We start from the raw sequence: 17,588 nt of genomic DNA, 5'->3' as shown, positions 1-17,588 counted from the left end.
ATAATTGTTCCAGAACAACCTGGTCTCAATGTATGAAGATTGGCCCCAAGGTATTATGAGATTGAAGGAAAGAGACAGTTTCAGGGTTGTATAGAGTGCAATTTATTGGGACACCTGCTAGGAGAAGTATGTTTTGGATGACAGCAAGCCAAAGTGGTCCCTATAATTTAGTTCAGAAACAAACATATATTTTGGACAGGAAAAAAGACTTCCTAGTTAGAATGTTGCTGGGATATGCATAGTTAGTCACACTTCTGGTGTTTTGTAAAGTTCAACATACCACTGTAATGATTTTGTCTGTTTATAGTTTGCTCCAATGCCATGCCATTAAAACCAGCCAGCGTTACCCTGGGGCAGTCACTGCTATTAGTGCTAAAGATGGCTGCCACACATCAGGAAGAATCCACACAGTAATATTAGTATCATTGTTTCTTCCTCATAGTTGAATGTTTTTATTATTGTTTGATGTCTGGAATAAATACTTTTAGTACTTCTACATTGGTAAGGAATGCTATAAAAAAAAGATCAAACATTCTAACTTTAAAGAGTGACATTACATGTATCCTGCAGGGTTCATGTGAAACATACACTTCGAAACATACACTTGGTGGGGGAGATGGCCCAGTAGTAAAAGGTGCTTATTTGCAAAGATTGCCATCCAGAGTTTTACTCCATATTATCCACATAAAGCCAAATGTACAATGTGGTGCATGCATCTTGAGTTTGTTTACAGGCAAAAGGATCTGGCATGCCCATATTCCCAAGCCTTACAAACCAGTGATAATCAACAAGTAGAGATGAGAGCTAGCTTGTAATTTGGTCTTGGGGAAAACTTTGTATAAAAATAAGATGGAATATTTAATATTAATTTAAATGGAGAGGAAAATATTTTCGATGAGGAAAGGGAATGAACAAAACCACTATTAAGGAAGAATTGTTTAAAAAAGCAATCTACGGACACAAGAGATTAGTAAAGGTTAAAAGGTAGAGTGATGTCAGATGGTATAAGGCTCTGTACACACTAGGCTACAGAACTAATATGTAGCAATAAATGATAAATTTTTGAAGGAAGAAACACATAATGGAAGTTTGTTAGGAAGAACAGTATAACATGGTTGTGTGGAAAATGATTGGTACAGAGGGGAAATCTATACTAATACTAAGGAACTATATCACATAAATGGTTTGCAATGGGATTTTTAAAACTTGTGGTAAAACATACACAATGTAAAATTCACCATTTGAACCATCTTTAAGTGTAAAAACAAATGTCATTAAGAACATGTGCAGTGTTCAACAGCTGCCACAAGTGCATTTATACAACCATTCTGGACAAAATTGGAAGTTTTAAAGGAAGGCTACTGGAGATGTTAGAATGCAGCAGCAGATAAGGAAGGAGTCAAAGGAAGCTGAAAGGTTTTAGGTTTTGGTGCATACGAACAGAGAGGAGCAGTGTGGTGTCTGTTCCTTTAGTGAGGCTGTAGTAGCTGAGGCCAGCTTGTCAGACTCATTATGAGTTGGGAGGACTGGCCAGGAAGTACATTTTTTTTTAATTTTTATTAACATTTTCCATGATTATAAAATATATCCCATGGTAATTCCCTCCCTCCCCACCCCCACACTTTCCCATTTGAAATTCCATTCTCCATCATATTACCTCCCCATTACAATCATTGTAATTACATATATACAATATCAACATATTAAGTATCCTCCTCCCTTCCTTTCTCCACCCTTTATGTCTCCTTTTCAACTTATTGGCCTCTGCTACTAAGTATTTTCATTCTCACACAGAAGCCCAGTCATCTGTAGCTAGGATCCACATATGAGAGAGAACATGTGGCGCTTGGCTTTCTGGGCCTGGGTTACCTGACTTAGTATAATACTTTCCAGGTCCATCCATTTTTCTGCAAATTTCATAACTTCATTTTTCTTTACCGCTGAGTAGAACTCCATTATATAAATGTACCACATCTTCATTATCCACTCATCTGTTGAGGGACATCTAGGCTGGTTCCATTTCCCAGCTATCATAAATTGAGCAGCAATAAACATGGTTGAGCATGTACTTCTAAGGAAATGAGATGAGTCCTTTGGATATATGCCTAGGAGTGCTATAGCTGGGTCATATGGTAGATCAATCTCTAGCTGTTTTAGGAACCTGCACACTGTTTTCCACAATGGCTGGACCAGATTGCATTCCCACCAGCAGTGCAGAAGGGTTCCTTTTTTTCCACATCTCCGCCAACATTTATGGTCATTTGTTTTCATGATGGTGGCCAATCTGACAGGAGTGAGATGGAATCTCAATGTAGTTTTAATCTGCATTTCCCTGATGACTAGTGACGTAGAACATTTTTTTAGATGCTTATATGCCATTCGTATTTCTTCCTTTGAGAACTCTCTATTTAGCTCCATAGCCCATTTTTTGATTGGCTTGTTTGATTCCTTATTATTTAACTTTTTGAGTTCTTTGTATATCCTAGATATTAATCCTTTATCAGATATATAGCTGGCGAAGATTTTTCCCATTCTGTAGGTTGCCTCTTTGCTTTTTTCACTGTGTCCTTTGCGGTGCAAAATCTTTGTAATTTCATTAGGTCCCAGTGGTTAATCTCTGGTTTTATTGCCTGAGCAATTGGGGTTGTATTCAGAAAGTCTTTGCCAAGACCAATATGTTGAAGGGTTTCCCCTACTTTTTCCTCTAGCAGTTTCAAAGTTTCCGGTCTGATGTTAAGGTCTTTAATCCATTTGGACTTAATTCTTGTGCATGACGAGAGAGAAGAATCTATTTTCATCCTTCTGCAGATATTTATCCAGTTTTCAAAACACCATTTGCTGAAGAGGCTGTCTCTTCTCCAATGAGTATTTTTGGCATTTTTATCGAATATCAGGTGGCTATAGCTACTTGGGCTTACATCTGGGTCCTCTATTCTGTTCCACTGATCTACATGTCTGTTTTTGTGCCAGTACCATGCTGTTTTTGTTACTATGGCTCTGTAGTATAGGTTAAAATCAGGTATGGTGATACCACCAGCCTCTTTTTTGTTGCTCAGTATTATTTTAGATATTCGAGGTTTTTTGTGATACCAAATGAATTTTTGGATTGTTTTTTTTTATTTCCATGAAGAAAGCCTTTGGAATTTTGATAGGGATTGCATTAAATGTGTAGATTGCTTTAGGTAAGATTGCCATTTTCACGATATTGATTCTTCCAATCCAGGAACAAGGGATGTTTCTCCACTTTCTGGTGTCTTCTGCAATTTCTCGCTTGAGTGTTTTAAAGTTCTCATTGTATAGATTCTTTACTTCCTTGGTTAGGTTTATTCCAAGGTATTTTATTTTTTTTGATGCAATTGTGAATGGGAGTGATTCTCTGATTTCATCCTCTGTGTGTTTGTTGTTAGCATATATGAAGGCTACTGATTTCTGTGTATTTATTTTGTATCCTGCTACATTGCTGTAGGTTTTGATCAGCTCTAACAGCTTGCTAGTAGAGTCTGTAGGGTCCTTTATGTATAGAATCATGTCATCTGCAAATAATGATAACTTGATTTCTTCCTTTCCAATTTGTATCCCTTTTATGTGTGCCTCTTGCCTTATTGCTATGGCTAAGACTTCCAAAACTATATTAAATAGAAGTGGAGACAGTGGACTCCCTTGTCTTGTTCCTGATTTTAGTGGAAAAGCTTCCAGTTTTTCCCCATTTAGTAATATGTTGGCTGTAGGCTTGTCATAAATAGCCTTTATTATATTGAGATATGTTCCTTCTATTCCCAGTCTCTGTAGGACTTTTATCATGAAGGGATGTTGGATTTTGTCAAATGCTTTCTCTGCATCTAATGAGATGATCATGTGATTTTTGTCCTTCAACCCGATTATGTAATGTATTACATTTATAGATTTGCGTATGTTGAACCATCCCTGCATCTCTGGGATAAAGCCTACTTGGTCAGGGTGAATGATCTTTTTGATATACTCTTGTATTCTGTTTGCCAATATTTTGTTGAGAATTTTTGCATCTATGTTCATGAGGGAGATTGGTCTGTAATTTTCTTTTTTTGTTCTATCTTTGCCTGGTTTTGGTATCAGGGTGATGCTGGCCTCATAGAAGGAGTTTGGTAGAATTCCTTCTTTTTCTATTTCCTGGAAAAGCTTAAGAAGCAATGGTGTTAGCTCTTCCTTAAAAGTCTGGTAAAATTCAGCAGTGAATCCATCCGGGCCTGGGCTTTTTTTAGTTGGGAGATTATTGATAACTGTTCGGATCTCTACGTTTGTTATAGGTCTATTTAAGTGATTAATCTCACTTTGATTTAATTTAGGTAGGTCATATAGATCAAGGAAATCATCCATTTCTTTCAGATTTTCATACTTTGTGGAGTATATGCTTTTATAGTATGTCCCTATGATTTTTTGAATTTCTCTGGAATCTGTTGTGATGTTACCTTGTTCATCTCTGATTTTATTAATTTGTGTCTCTTCTCTCTTTCTTTTGGTCAGATTTGCTAAGGGTTTATCAATCTTGTTTATCCTTTCAAAGAACCAACACTTTGTTTCATTAATTCTTTGGATTGTTCTTTTTGTTTCTATTTCATTAATTTCTGCCCTAATCTTTATTATTTCTTCCCATCTACTGATTTTTGGTTTGCCTTGTTCTTCTTTTTCCAAGGCTTTAAGGCGAAGCATTAGGTCGTTTACTTGCGACCTTTCTAATTTCTTAATATAGGCACTCAAGGCTATAAATTTACCTCTTAGAACTGCCTTCATTGTGTCCCAGAGATTTTGGTATGTTGTGTTTTCATTATCATTTGACTCTATAAATTTTTTGATTTCCTTTTTGATTTGTTCATTGACCCACTCATCATTTAGTAGTGTATTATTTAGTTTCCATGATTTTGTGTATGCTCTATAGCCTTTCTTGCTACTGATTTGTAGTTTAATTCCATTGTGGTCAGATAGAATGCAAGGAATTATTTCAATTTTCCTGAATTTGTTAAGATTTGCTTTGTGTCCTAATATATGGTCTATTTTAGAGAATGTTCCATGTGCTGCTGAAAAGAATGTATATTCTGCAGCCTTTGGATGAAATGTCCTGTATATATCTGTTAGGTCGATTCTTTCTATGACCTCATTTAGTCCAGATGCCTCTCTGTTTATTCTTTCCCTGGATGACCTGTCAATTGATGAGAGTGGGGTGTTAAAGTCACCCACCACCACTGTGTTTGGTGTTATCTGTGACCTTAGTTCTAATAGTGTTTGTTTGACGAATTTGGGAGCCCCCATGTTTGGTGCATATATGTTTAGGATTGTAATGTCCTCCTGTTGGAGTGTGCCCTTAATCAATATAAAGTGACCTTCCTTATCTTTCTTGACTAACGTCGGACTAAAGTCTACCCTGTCTGATATTAGGATAGCAACCCCTGCTTATTTTCTAGGCCCATTTGCTTGAAACACCGTCTTCCAACCTTTCACCCTAAGATAATGTCTATCCTTTGTAGAAAGGTGAGTTTCTTGGAGACAACAAATTGTAGGATCCTGCTTTTTAACCCAGTCTGCAAATCTATGTCTTTTCGTTGGGGCATTGAGACCGTAGATATTAAGAGATATTATTGAAAGGTGTGTATTTATGTTTGCCATTTGTGTGTGTGTGTGTTTCTGGTTCTACCTGTGCTCTCTTCTGTTAACTGGTATTTGAGTATAGCTTGTTTTTTCTAGGTTCCTTATATGTGTGCTTTTCCTTTTCTTCAGCATGGAGACTTCTATGAAGTATTTTCTGTAGAGCTGGTTTTGTCTTCAAATACTCCTTTAACCTGCTTTTGTCATGGAATGTCTTTATTTCCCCATCTATTTGAATGGATAACTTTGCAGGATAAAGTAACCTTGGTTGACAGTTGTTATCTTTCAGAACTTGGAATATATCACTCCAAGCCCTTCTGGCTTTAAAAGTTTGTGTTGAATAATCTGCTGTAATCCTGATGGGCTTGCTTTTGTAGGTAACTTGATTTTTCTCTCTAACTGCTTTCAATATTTTTTCTTTGGTGTGTGTGTTTGGAAGTTTGATTATAATATGGCGAGGAGAGGTTCTTTCTGGGTTTTGTCTGGCTGGGGTTCTAAAGGCTTCCTGTATCTGTATTGGCACCTCTTTCCCAATTTGGGGGAAATTTTCCTCTATGATTTTGTTGAAGATGCCTACTATGCCTCTGGAGTGGAGTTCTTCTCCTTCTACTATGCCCTGTATTCTTATATTGGATCTTTTCATAGTGTCCCGAATATCTTGAAATTCCCACTCATACTTTTCTATAAGTTTGTCTTTCTCTTTGTTGGACTGCATTAGGTCTGCCACCTGGTCTTCTAGCTTAGATATGCTATCCTCTCCCTCATCCATCCTACTGGTGAGATTTTCTACAGAGTTTTTTATTTCATTAACTGTGTTCTTCATTGCTAGTAATTCTGACTGGTTTTTCTTTATTATTTCTATTTCCCTATTTATGTCTTGTATTGCCTTCTTTATTTCATTAAATTGGTGTCCTGCCTCTTCTTTGATTCCTTTGATTTCCTCTTTGATTTCCTCTTTGATTTCTTCTTTGATTGTTTTCATGTGTTCTTTGACCTCTTTGAACATATTTATAATTATTCTTTTGAACTCTTTCTCAGGCATTTCCTCTAACTCTTTCTCACTGGAGGACATTTCTGATGCATTAATACTTTTAGGTGGATTTATATCGTCTTGCTTTTTAGTGTTTCTTGTGTTATAATGTATATATTTTTGCATCTTGGATTAAGTTAATGCTTGGATTTTCTAGCTAGCTGTGTATTCTTAGCTGTATCAATTGATTTGATGTAATATATTTTCAGGGTAGGACCTTAAGGTATTAGGTGTGGCTCTTAAGACTCTCAGAGTATCTACAAAGATGTTCTTAGGGGTTGAGTTTCCCTGCTATAGGAGTATTCAAGCAGGCTGAGTGGAATAAAATACAGGTAGATTCTAAAATTTAACTAAACACTGTACACATTCAATCAAAAACAGCCCTGAGTATGTATGCAAGAGTAGTTATTATAATGACCAGATCCTCTATCAACAAAGAGGTTTAGATTTCTGGTCTGTTGAGGGATCCAAGTCAGCTTGTGACCAATTGAGACCCTTCCCTGGTGCAATCCCAGTTACCTAGGGTGATTTTGGTCTCAGTCAAGTTGCTGCCTGGGTCGTCGGGCTGCTGTTCTGATTTCTGGAGCTGGGCACTTGCTTTTCCTAAGGGGCAAACTGAGCCGCTGCTGCTGCCTCTGCTGCTGCTGTGTCCACTGCCGCTGCCCCCCCTGAAGCTGCTGCTGCGGGATCTGCTGCTGCTGCCACTCCTGGGTCTGCTGCTGCTGGGGCCGCTGGTACCGGTGCTGGAACCGCTGATGTTGCTCCCGAACTCTGCTCCTGCTTGGGTCCCGTTGTCAGCCCAAGTTGGCGTGGCCAAGTCCCGGGCCGCTGCTCTGTTCGCTGGAGCTGGGTTCAGGTGGTGCGGGAGGGGAGGGAGCCGCGGCTGCTCTGGTTGTCTCGCTGCTCCACACGTTCTTCTACCTTGCGGTCTGCTCCTCCGCTGCTCGCTGCCGCTTTCCCCTCATGTTTCCCGAGTTGCGGAGAGCGCAGTGTGAGGGGAAAATCCCGCACCTGGCTTTTCCTGCAGCTTGAGCTGAGTCTGGAGGTTTTCTGCTGCGCCGCGGCCACGGCGGTTGGCCGAGCCGCCGGAGCCGCTTTTCCCGCCTGTGCAGGCTCTGGATGCTCTATAACTCTTCTACTTCTCCGCTGTCACCTCAATTTCCTATACACCTCACTTTTTAGTAAAAACGTGTATTTTGCTGAGTTTTTTTGGTCTTTTTCCCCCCTAGGCTGCTTTGGCGTGGTACCTACGCCGCCATCTTAACCGGAAGTCCAGGAAGTACATTTTGAAGCAAAGTTTTAGTAGCATCAGGGAGAGCTCCAGGCAAAGGTTGTGCTCTGACAGACCTGTCCCCAGTTATCCACATCTTTTCTGTCTGAACCTAGGGTGGGGCTGGTAGGAGTGGCAGTAGTTTCAGAAGATCTGGCTAGCCAAATCTGCTGCTGTATCCTTATAGGAAGAGACAGTTTCCACTTTCTAGGAGTCTTAGCTGCTAACTAATAACGTCCTTTCCATTTTCCTAGGTAAACTCAGACTTAACCCAGAGACTTGGGTATTTGTAAATGTGGGATGATTGGATGATATTCCTGTGGGCCTTTATTGATCTTCTGTCTTAGAGATCTAGCTGCTTTTTAAAAATGTGTGTGTGTGTGTGTGTGTGTGTGTGTGTGTGTGTGTATCCATGTGCATATGGGTACATGCATAGTCAAGCACTTGCGTGGAGGTTAGAGACAGGATCTCTTGCTGATACAAATGCAAGTCTAACATGCTCAGATTCTTCTGGATCCCATTGTCATAGGCACATTGGGATCAGAGATACATGTGCCACTTTGCATCTGTCTTTACATGGGTGCTGGGGAGTGCTTGGCAGGCTTTGTAAGCAAGTACTTTTAACTACTGAGGCATCTCTTAGCCCCTCAGCTGCTTTTATTGTAGGAGGGGAGAAATACTCAACATGTCATCTTGATAATCCCTTAATGAAAATGATGCAAGTCAGCAGAGTGTCCTTTGAGATATATGAGGAGGAGAGGGCCTGGGTGCTGCAGGGCATCCAGCTGTCTGAAAATGTGGTGAACCACATGAAAGACTCCAGCCAGCCTTCAAGATGGCAGTAGCCTGTCCCTACCCTCCACCCATTATTCCACCTCCCTCTGCATGTGGCCCCCCAGAAGGCACTTCCAAGGTCCCTTAAACAGACTCCAAACTGCTCAGGGTGGAGAGCAGTGTTAGCCAGCAGTCCTCAAAGGTGAAGGAGGATCTCAAGAGATTCCAGTAGGAGCAGGCTGTAGTCCAAGATGAGCTGGTCCAGGCAGCAAAAAGGGAGAGGTGGCTGCAAAGCACTTGAAGGCATCCACCATGCCTCAGGAACAGGGCAGCACTGGCCATGAGCAGCTAGCCAGGAAGCTGGAAAACAGAGAGGATGAGCTCAGCCACTGCAACACCTTCTGTAAGGAGCAGCTAGGGTGTATTGAGAAGAATGCTGAGGTGTACAAACTGTTTTCCCAGAAATTCCATGAGGCTGCTTCTAAAGCAAAGAGAGCACAGTCAAGTCCCGCAGGGTGGAGCCCGTGTGCTCAGACCTGCAGGCCCAGATCCTCACTCAGGAGGCTGAAGCAGGAGAATCATGACTCAAGGCCAGCCTGGGTTGCATAGTGAGACTGTGTCAAACAAAATGAACATGGAAACGTGACAACAAAAATTACTGGTATGCTATGATGTAAGTAGCTCTGTTTAAATGGATGAGTAGAATAATGGTCAGCCTTTGAGGAGGATGACTGCTGAAGATGGATGCTCTATGGCCTCTGTGTTGACTCACCAGTGTACATATATTTTTCAAGCAGTAATTAGATATGGACAGTGCTACAGCTATAGAGAAATAACAATGAGTTTAATTTTTTTATATTTCTTTCATTACGATGTAAATACCTGTTCTAGGCAAGGATTTTTGCCTAGATGCTGCAGTAGTGTTTGGCTTTTAACTTCTACCTGCAAACACTTCACAGAATAGAGAGAGAAGTACAATAAGGAGAGTTACTTACCCAAGACTGAGTAGCTCAAATAAGCATAGCGAGTATCTGCCTCACTTTGAAACCCAAGCTTTCCCACTAGAGTGAATATCTTAGTCATTCAGGCCACCATAACAGAAGACCACAGACTTGGGACCTTTAAACAACAGGAATCTATTTTCTCACAGTTCAGGAGGCTGGAAGTCCAAGATAAGAAACAGGCCAAAGTTCTTTCTGATAGTTTCTCTTGTCTCATGCTGTCTTCCAGAAGGCCACCAGCCTGTAATGACTTCACATGGCCTTTCCACAGAGCCACAGAAGCACTTTAAGCATCCCTGCTTCTATTTATAAGAACACCAACCTTCACTGACATGGAGCCTGCCCTAGTATTCTTATTTAACCTAAGGTTATTAACACTCATTCAAGGCTCTGTCCTCAAACGCAGTCATATTGCTTATTAGGACTTGAATCCATGAGTTTTGGAGGGACAAAATTTAATCCATGATATTTTACTTTTTTAACTTTATCACAGTTGGACAAATATTAGTAAAAAGCCTAGTGTGTGGCATTAATTAGGTGATCTTTGGGACAGCAATAATTACAAAGTTGTTATATGTATTGTCTTAAATGCTTAAATGAGGAGCACATCTAGGCGTAAAGGATGAAGGGTTTGAAATAAATGGCATGCTATAGAAAACTGAAGTGGGATGTGTTTCTGTTTTTCTTCACATGTTTTGTTTGTGCTTTAATATTGAATTTGAGAATGTATTTCTATTAGTGATAATCATAGGTGCCATGAAGTGACCACGTATCACTTAGTTTAATAACCAACAGACATTAATATCATCTCTTAATTCCTGCGCCCACTCTAATTAGATATAGGCAGTATGAGCTCCATTTTGAAGAAAGTAATTACAGCAGGTGGCCTAGAGTGTGAGCTCCAGTCCAGTCTAAATTGTTCCAAATTTCAGCTTGCCATTGGCTAGGCAAGGTAGCATGGACAAGTTACTTATCGTTTTTGTGGCTTGGTGTGTTAGCTATCTATTGCTTCACAATAATTATTCCAGAATTTAGTGGCTTAAAACAATAAACATTTGTTTTCTCTTGCAGAGACTTGTATGTCAAGAATTCATATGTGGGATAACTGGGCATTTCTGGTTTAGAGAGTTAGGAAGTCACAGTCAAGGTGTGAAGTAAGGGCCTTAGACATCACAAGATTGGAAGGGGGCTGAAGGTCTGCTTCTGTGTGGTACATTCATATAGCTGGAAGTTTAATGCTGGCTTTTGACTATAAATGCTAAGTCCTTTCCACGTGGGTCTTTCAGGGTGACTGATTGGGATCCTTGTAACATTGTGGCTGGCTTCCCCAAGAATAACTAATTCAGGAAAGAGAAGGAGCTACACTTTGTACAACCTAGATCCAGAAGTCAAATAGCATCATTCCCACCACTCTTTAGGAGCAAGCCATTAATCTGGTCTGGTTTCAGGGAGAAGGATAGTAGGGTCTATCTTTTGAAACATGATGTGTCTGGGTTTTTGGACAATTTTAAACCACCAAACTGAATTTCCTATTTGACAGTCATAATTGTTCCTATTATGAGTTTATTCCTGAACCTTGAACAATGCCTGTGAAGCCTAAGGACCACAGTGTGAGGCTTGATTCCTCAGGACCCATGTAAGCCAGATGCACAAGGGGGCACATTCATCTGGAGTTCATTTTCAGTGGCTGGAGGCACTGGTGTGCTCATTCTCTATCTATCTGCCTCTTTCTCTCTCTGTCTGTCTGTCACTCTCAAATAAATAAATGAAAATAAACATTTTTTTAAAAAAAGGCAAAAGGAATGGGTTTCAGTTGGAGTTAAGAAGATGCCAAAATTTTTCCCAAATTAATTGAAATTCTTTTGATTGTTGGTTTATTTGATACAATATACAAGATAGACTAAGCCTTTGAAAATATTCTATTTACTTATTCATTTATTATCTATCTATCTTTTATTTGAAAGAGAGAATGATTAAATTGTTATTAAATTTAGGTGAAGCCATTAGATTTGTGGCTTTATTTGTTTAATAGAAAATTAGGACATTGTCCCACCAAAATGTTGTCAATTCTGTTAGGAAAATACAAATACCTCCCTTTTTTGGTGGGTGGGTATAATGTAAACATATGTGTATACATGTTCATATATGTGTACCACAGCATGTATGCTGAGGTTAGAGGACAACATTGGATATTGATCCTCACATTTCACCTTATTTGAGGCAGAGTTTCTTGTTTACTGTTGTGTTTGCCAGGCTAGTCTGAAGGCTCCCCTATCTCCACCTGCCTTCTTGTAGAATTGCTGGGATTAGATTTTTATGCTATTGGTTCTAGAGATTTAAACTCAGATACTTATGCCTGCACAGCAAGCACTGTATCCACTGAGCCATCTTCCCAGCCCTGGAAACATAAAATATCCTCTTAAGAGCCAGAATAGACAGAGAAAAATGTGATTCCAAGAGCAACAGACAGACAGAGAGGGAAAAAAAAAAAAAGACCTTCCTAAGTCAAATGACCAGCAGGGGCTTAAGGAAAAAGTCACAAGCTGTACCCTATGAGCCACAAGGCTGGCCAGAATATAGACATTCAGAAAACACAGGCATGAACAGTGATTGTTATTGTTGTTGTTGGTGGTGGTGGTATGTGCTAGAGGTTAATGTAATTGGTGGATTGAGCAATCTTTCAGTAAAATTATTAAATACTAAGAATTATATTTCTAAATAATTTCAAATTAAATGTCATCTTCAGTGAATATATTTTCCTTAAAAGTAATCAACCCAGCATGGTGTTGTGTGTCCCAGCCCCAGCTCCTTGGGAGGCTAAAGTGGGGGGACTACTTGAGCCCTAGGAATTTGACACCAGTTTGGACAACATGGCAAGATTCTGTCTGGAATAAAATCCAATAAAAATGGATGGTTTTATTAAAAATAATACAATAGAAAGATTTGTAAGCATGTCAGCAGACCCTATATGGCAGTCCACTATCTTTGAAAGAAAATCAGGTTTGGCTTGCTTAACTGTCATGTTTGCTTTTTGTGGTCATGTAGTAATATAGTGCTGATCTTGCTTGCTTCTTGTAGACATTATTTTATCACTTATGCTTATGAGACATAAAATTAGCTACTAAGCTTGTTTCTCCAATTTATTCCACTATTATTAGACCACAGTTTTGGTCAATTCATAATTAATATTGGATTTGTTATGGTTATGTAAACATGTGTGTGGGATGTATTTCCTAGTGTGAATATTTGTCTTATTTTTAATTTACATGATTTCCTATAAGCCTAGTTCCAACTTTCTTCAAACCCCTTCTACAGATCCACCATTAACTACTTTTTCAAAATTATCAAATGATTTGTCAGTACTTTATTTCTGAAGTTTCCTTGTGGTGCCCATTTTTCTTCTGTTCTCACCTGTTTTGCAGGTGTTATTCTGACTTTTTCCTCCTCAGCCTGCTTTTCTGGACATACTATTTTTCAGTGGGAACTAAAGATCCCAGAAAGAAGTTACTTACGTGGCTGATTGACTAATTCAACCTTCAATATTCATGGGGAGTTGGAAAGTTGCAGGTACAGAGCCAAGTTATCATGGTTCAACTTAACCCTCCAAGTGGCCATTTATTACCCACCTCCATGTTTAATCTAACATCCTGTGACCACTGGTAAATCCTTTGGAATGTAGAACACTAACTTTCATAAATCCAAAAGCTAAGAACGTCATCAGACAGCATCTGGGGTCTATAGCAGAGATTTCCTTGTCTTGCTGCAATTTACCACCTGCCTGATATTTCTACTAATGTATTTATGAAGTGTTTTTTTAAATTTATTTATTTGAGAGTGACAGGCTGAGAGAGAAAGAGGCAGAGAGAGAGAGAGAGAATGGGCGCGCCAGGGCTTCCAGCCTCTGCAAACAAACTCCAGACACGTGCACCCCCTTGTGCATCTGGCTAACGTGGGACCTGGGGAACCAAGCCTCGAACCGGGGTCCTTAGGCTTCACAGGCAAGTGCTTAACCGCTAAGCCATCTCTCCAGCCCTTTATGAAGTGTTTTGATTTAGAACTTTTTTGTTCTTCTACTGTAAAAACTTCATGGAACCTAGGACCAACAATTTTATGAATGGTGTGCTCACTAGATTAGACCTAATAGAAAAGAGCCTGGTAGGGTTCCTAAGAAAGTTAAATGATCTGAAAGAGAGTGTAAAAAAAGAGGACCTCAATAACCAACTGGCTCTTCTCAATGAAGATATGAAAAAAATGCAAGTATGAACTCCAAGAAACATTAAGAAAATCAGAAAATGATGTGACAAGGGAACTTGACAGAGGGTTGGAAACTATACATACAAAATATGTACCAAATGGTAGAAGCCCAAAACTTTGGAGAAGATCTCAAGAGTAGAGTCAACCATGTGCAGGATAGAATCTCAGAACTAGAAGACAAAACAGAAGAAAGTTTGTGAGTCCAAATGTTTTTTCTATGAACAGAACATGATGGAACTGTGAGATATCCTTAGTGTACCAACATTCAGATCATGGGAGTTCCAGAAGGGGAAGAAATACAGACCAGAGGTATGGAAAAATTATTCAACAGAATCATCAAAGGAAACTTTCCCACTCTCTCAAAAGTAAGTCCCATCAAGTTACAAGAAGCTAGCAGAACTCCAAAATACTAGAACAAAGGAGAAATTCTCCAATACATATTATCATTAAGACTCTAAACATCAATCACAAAGAGAAAGTCATAAGGCAGTTAGGGAGAAACAACACATTACATTTAAAGGAAACCTATCAGAATTACTTCAGACTTCTCAATGGAAACCCTAGGCATCATAAGAGCCTGGAATGGAACACTGCAAACTCTAAGAACTTAGGGCTTCCAACCCAAACTTCTCTCCCCAGCAAAAGTATCCCTCATAATAGGTGGTGAAAGAAAAACTTTCCAAGATAAAACCTTTACAACTATATTAACACAAAGCCAAACCTATAGAAAGTATGTTAGGGAATTCTCCACACAGAAAATTCAAATAACCAACCTCAAGTGCCTACCAGAAGCAGATCACAATAACCAAACTTCGAGAAGAAAACTCCAAAGGCCAGGAAAACACCAAACCACATAAACCACCACAATATGGCAGGTATTACATCAAACCTCACTGTCATTAACCTAAATATTAATGGCCTGAATTCACCTATCAAAAGACATATGCTAACAGGGTGGATCAGAAAATTAGACCCCTCAATCTGCTGTCTTCAAGAAACCCACCTCACCACTAAAGACAGACACCTCCCCAGGGTGGAAAAGGATATTCCAAGCAAATGGAAATAAGAAACAAGCAGGTGTTCCTGTACTTATATTGGATAAAATACACTTCAAACCAAAAGTAATCAAAAACGACAAAGAAGGACACTTCTTACCAAGGGAACAATCCAACAAGAAGATATCACAATCATTAATCTTTATGCACTAAACACAGGTGTACCACAAATCATAAAACAAAACCTACTTGACAATAAAATAGGAATAACCACCAACACCATCATAGTTGGGGATTTTAATACTCCACTATCAGTAATAGATGATCCAAACAGAAAATTAACAGGAAAGTAAAAGAGCTTAACAATAGATCAATTAGACCTAACAGACATCTACAGAACATTCTACTCAAAATTCACAAATTACACATTCTTCTCAGAGCTCATGGAACCTTCTTTAAAATAGATCATATACTGGGTCATAAAGCCTGCCTCTATATATTTAGAAGGCTCAACATAATCTCCTGCATAGTATCAGATCACAATGCTGTATTGTTAGTAATTAACAACAAAAGATGCACCAGGAACCCAACCAACTCCTGAAAACTGAACAATGTACTCTTAAATAGTTAATGGATAGTGGCTGGAAAAAAAATGAAATTGCAAAATTTCTAGAAATGAATGACAATGAGAACACACCATACCAAATCTTATGGGACGAAATGAAGGCAGTTATCAGGGGAAAATTCACTGTACTAAATGCCTTCATAACAAAGACAGAGAGATCCCAAATCAATAACCTAACCATCCACCTAGAGGCATTGGAAAAACAAAAAGTATCCAACCCAAAAAGCTCCAGATAGAAAGAAATAATTGAGATCAGTGCAGAAATTAATGAATTGGAAACTTTAAGAAAAATGATGAAACAAAGAGCTGGTTCTTTGAAAAAATAAACAAGATTGATAAACCCCTGTCCAATTTGATCAAGCAAAAAAGAAAGAGAGATACTTCAAGTTAACAAAATTAGAAATGAAAAATGAGAGTTCACAACAAACATAAGTGAAATTGGGAGAATACTCAGTACCGACTTCAAAAGCTTCTACTGTACACAATTGGATTACATGGAGGAAATGTAAGAATTCCTGGACACATGCCACTTACAAAAGCTAAAGTCAGAACAAATTAATCTCCTAAACAAACCTATCACAACCACTGAGATTGAAAGGGCAATCAAAAACCTACCTAAAAGAAGAGTCCAGGGCCAGATGGCTTCTCAGCTGAATTCTATCAAACCTTCATGGAAGAACTGAGACCAATTTTTCTCAAATTGTGCCATACAATCAGAGAACAGGGAAAGCTCCACAACTCCTTTTATGATGCAAGTGTCACCCTAATACCATAACCAGGCAGAGATGCCACAAGAAAAGAACAGGCCTATTTCCTTGATGAACTTAGATGCAAAGATCCTGAACAAAATCCTCATAAACTGAGTATAATAGCACATCAAAACCATTATCCTCCTAGATCAAGAAGGCTTCATCCCCAGAACACAGGGATAGTTCAACATATGGAAATCTGTCAATGTAATACACCACCTAAATCAGCTTAAACACAAAGCCCACATGATCATCTCAATAGATGCAGAAAAGACCTTTGACAAAATACACCCTCACTTCATGATCAAAATATTGGAGAGAATAGGCATGGGCGGTCTATAGCTCAACATAATAAAAGATATATGTAGATTCTGAAGCCCAAATAATACTTAAAGGGGGGAGACTGAAGGAATTCCCATTGAGATCAGGAACAAAACAGGGGTATTCACTTTCGTCTCTGCCTTTCAACATAGTACTGGAAGTACTAGCTCAAGCAATAAGCCAGGAAAAAAAAATAAAAGGGATACAAATTGGAAAGGAAGAAGTTAAGTTAGCCATATCTGCAGATGACATGATTCTATACATAAGTGACCAAGAACCTCCATCTAAAAATTCTTAAAAGTGATTACCTCCTTCAATAAAGTAGCAGGATACAAAATCAATGGACAAAAATCAGTAGCCTTTATATATGCAAAGGACAAAGATACAGAGAAAGAACTAAGTGACATTGTCCCATTTTCAATGGCATCAATAAAATAAAATAAAATACCTCAGAATAACATTAACCAAGGAGGTGAAAGACCTTTACAATGAAAACATAAACACATTCAAGAAATAAATTGAGGAGGACTTGAGAGAATGGAAAGACCTCCCATGGTCCTGGCTAGGCAGAATTAACATTGTGAAAATGGCAGTCTTGCCAAAAGAAATATCTATATTTGATGCAATACCAATAAATATTCCAACAAGATTTTTTCACAGAGATAGAAAAAATGATCTCAAATATACATGGGATGTAAGAAGGCCTTGGATACCCAAGCATATCCTCAGCAAAGGAACCACCTCTAGAGGCATCACCATACCTGATCTAAAGCTATACTGCAAAGCCATAGTAATAAAAAACAACATGTTACTGGCATAAAAACAGGAATATAGACCAATGGAACAAAATCAAGGACCCAGACTTTGGGTCAAGTAACTATAGCTACTTCATGTTTGACAAAGGCCCTAACAATGTGGACTGGAAAAAAGACAGCATCTTCAACAAATGGTGC

The 17,588-nt window shown here is 38.9% G+C and overlaps 1 pseudogene; it reads left to right on the top strand.

The window, feature by feature from the left end:
* Positions 1-8,629: 8,629 nt before the first annotated feature.
* LOC123458669 lies at positions 8,630-16,525 on the top strand (annotated as a pseudogene).
* The last annotated feature ends 1,063 nt before the right edge of the window (positions 16,526-17,588 follow it).

The sequence above is a fragment of the Jaculus jaculus genome, chromosome 2 (genome assembly GCF_020740685.1).
Source record: "Jaculus jaculus isolate mJacJac1 chromosome 2, mJacJac1.mat.Y.cur, whole genome shotgun sequence".
Taxonomy (NCBI): Eukaryota; Metazoa; Chordata; class Mammalia; order Rodentia; family Dipodidae; genus Jaculus; species Jaculus jaculus.
The sequence above is the reverse complement of the archived record's forward strand: the minus strand, read 5'-3'. Positions and strand labels throughout refer to the sequence as shown.